This window comes from Pteropus vampyrus, unplaced genomic scaffold (genome assembly GCF_000151845.1).
Source record: "Pteropus vampyrus isolate Shadow unplaced genomic scaffold, Pvam_2.0 Scaffold32, whole genome shotgun sequence".
Taxonomy (NCBI): Eukaryota; Metazoa; Chordata; class Mammalia; order Chiroptera; family Pteropodidae; genus Pteropus; species Pteropus vampyrus.
The window spans coordinates 7,827,407-7,830,465 of record NW_011888813.1 but is presented as its reverse complement, the minus strand read 5'-3'; the positions used below and the strand labels follow the sequence as shown (position 1 = coordinate 7,830,465).

Below are 3,059 nucleotides of genomic sequence, written 5' to 3'. Positions count from 1 at the left end.
AGTTTTCTAATTCATTTATTTCTATTTTTATTTTTATGAAATTTTATACTAGCTTTCTTTTCATTTACTTTGGCATTCTTTTCCTAGTTTTTTGAATTGGATAACTAAGTCACTTAATTTATTTTTTATCTCATTTTTTGTTTATATAGGTGTTTAATACTATATTTTCTTACAAATGTTTTAACTGAATGCCACAAAATCTTTTGTGTACTATTTTCATTATTCTTATTTTCAAGTAATTCTAAAACGTCTTTATATTTACCCTTTGACCTAAATGTTGTTTAATATATTGTTGTTTATTACTTTTATTTCAATATGGAAAGGCATTTCCTTCTGACTTTTTAAATTATTTCTAGTTTTTTTCTCATTGTGATAAAAAATTCTACTTTTAGTATGTCTGTACCTTAGGATTTATTGTTTTTTTTTTTTTTAAACTAAAATATTTTCTTGAAATAGGTATAGCCTCTATTTTTGGTAATCAGTACATATTTTAATTAGGTGACATATATATTGTCTACAAGAGTAAAAACTAAAATAAATTATATTTATCTCCAGAACGGGGTACACCCTTTCTTATGTCATGTCACAATAGTAGGTAGGAGTCAAATGGATTTGATTTGTAACAGAACTGAATCTGAATGAATGGTGCCAATGAAGAGGAATTTTCACTCAAAAGGCTAATCAGCTCTTTGTTCTGCTTCTGTAGATATGCTTGCTGCATAGGCCGTACTAGAAATTAACTAAAGACTCATCTTCCCTTTTGCTTGTTCTGTCTAAGCAACAAATGTAACTGCCTATACCCCCTAGCAACTCTCGCACTTCGTAACTCTTTGTAACTGCCTCCAACCCGTAGCAACTCCTGTGCTTTGTAACCATCTGAGGACAAATTAACCAATCAGCCCATACCAAATAAGTTCTGTATAAGCAATGTTGCAACTGAGCTCTGGGCCCAGATCTTCAGAGTGCAAGCTCCTCTGGGACCACTGGCATAATAAACCTGAGTTCTCCAACTCTCTGAGTGCTACTTGGTTTCTCACCAGTCTGATTTTTGCAACTTTTCTGCAACACTGCAGACTTGGATGACTACAATAAAATGTGTTGAGAGATGGATCAAGACCTTCCCTCTAACAGAGTCTAAAAATCTAAAAGCTGGTTGGCAGAAGGGCCTCTGCTCCAGAGCTGAGCCTGCTCCATTGTGAGCTGTTGAAGGTCTTTGTTTGCTTTGTTACCTAGCTGCCCACTCTTTGGTCCCTGGGAAATTCTCTTAGATCTCCATCCTCACTTTCCCCTTTGTCTTGTTTCTTTCCGTCCTTAAGTAAGTACTGTCACATCCCTGAAACTTCTCAGGGCAGCACTCCTAGCTTCTGTGACAAACTGATAAGCCATAGAAAGATTTCTCTTAGCTTTCACAACTGGCACAGTATTACTTGAGTGAAATTCCAGAGTGTGGGGGAAAGGGAGGAGATTCTCTCAGCTATTCTGCCTCATTCTCATTATCACCCCTAGAGAGCACCTAATGGAGTCCTTTCAGTTCTGCTCTGATTTCAGCCTGTGGATATCTTGCCCTTGCTAGGACCCCCATGCTTCCAAGAGTGCTTTCTCAACTCTTTTCCTTCTGCTTTGTTTTTAGGGTACTTTCCTGAACATTCAGTGAATAACCATGACAAAGGGACTCATTATCATAATATGTCATACTTGACCACACATGGTCATCAATATTTCATTAGAAGCTCAATTCATTTCTTCCTCCCCTGTTTATGGCAGATTCTTCTTCCTCTTGCATTTATAGCAGGAGTGTGGTTTTAAAAAAATGTTTTATTTGGAAATAACTGTACATGCAGAGGAAGTTGAAAAGAGTACAGAAAGATCTGTGTACCCTTCATTCAGTTTCTCTAGTGGTTACATCTTACATAATTATAATTCAATATCAAAACTAGAAAATTGGCATTATCACATTGTATGTGAATAGTTCTGTGATGGTTAATTTTAAGTGTCAAATTGGCTGGGCCACAGTCCTAAATATGTATTCAAATTTGGGGGAGGGGATGTTTCTCTGAAGGTGTTTTAAAATGAGATTAACATTTAAATTAGTGAACTTGGAGTAAAGTGAATCACACATCATAATATGGGTGAGCCTCATCTAATCAGTGGAAGGCAATAGGGAATTCTACAAAGATGGCCTTGGGACATAAACTGCAATATTGGCTCTTCCTGGTTCTCCAGCCTGTAATTCTTTTCTGAGTCTCCAGACTCTGTGTGTGTATAAATAATTTAATTTATTTTTTTTTTCTTTTATGCTTACAGCACCTGGTCTTCCTAGGTGGTCTCCCATCCAAGTACTAACCAGGACTGACTTTGCTTAGCTTCTGAGATCAGATGGGATCAGATGTTTTCAGGATGGCATGGCTATAGACTTATAACTTAAAATTTTATGTATATATAATACATATATACATGTATTTTTTCTTCTTTAATCAGTTAATATAGTAGATTGCATTAGTTGATTTTTTAAATACTGAATTACCCTAACATCTATTTAACAAACCCCACTTGGTCATGGTATATAATCCATTTTCCATATTGCTGAATTCCTAATATTTTATTAGGAATCTTTACACCTATATTTATGAGGCATATTGATCTATAGTTTTTTTGTTTGTTTTTGCTGTTGTTGTTTTTTTACATTGTTATCTCTGGTTTTTATTCAGGGTAATGCTGGCTTCATAAGTAAGTTGAAAAGTGTTCCCTCCTCATCTGTTTTCTGTACAAGATTGTGTAAATTAGTGTTATTCTTTAAATGTTAGGCAGAATTCTCCATTGAAAACCGGGCCTCAAAATTTCTGTTTCAGAAGCTTATAATATATGCATTTAATGTCCTTGATAATTATAGGGATGTTTTTGTTAATTTATTATTGGTGAGTTGTATTTACTAGGTAGTTTGTAATTTTCGAGGAATTGGTCCATTTTATCTTAATTATCAAATTTTCGTGTATAGCATTCTGTGCAGTATTCACTTATTATTATTATTCTTTTAGTATTTATGAGGTATGAAGTGGTTA

The 3,059-nt window shown here is 34.5% G+C and overlaps 1 pseudogene; it reads right to left on the bottom strand.

Annotated features, from left to right (window-relative positions):
- Window positions 1-2,295: 2,295 nt before the first annotated feature.
- On the bottom strand, window positions 2,296-2,414 carry LOC111737935 (annotated as a pseudogene).
- Between the last annotated feature and the right edge of the window lie 645 nt (window positions 2,415-3,059).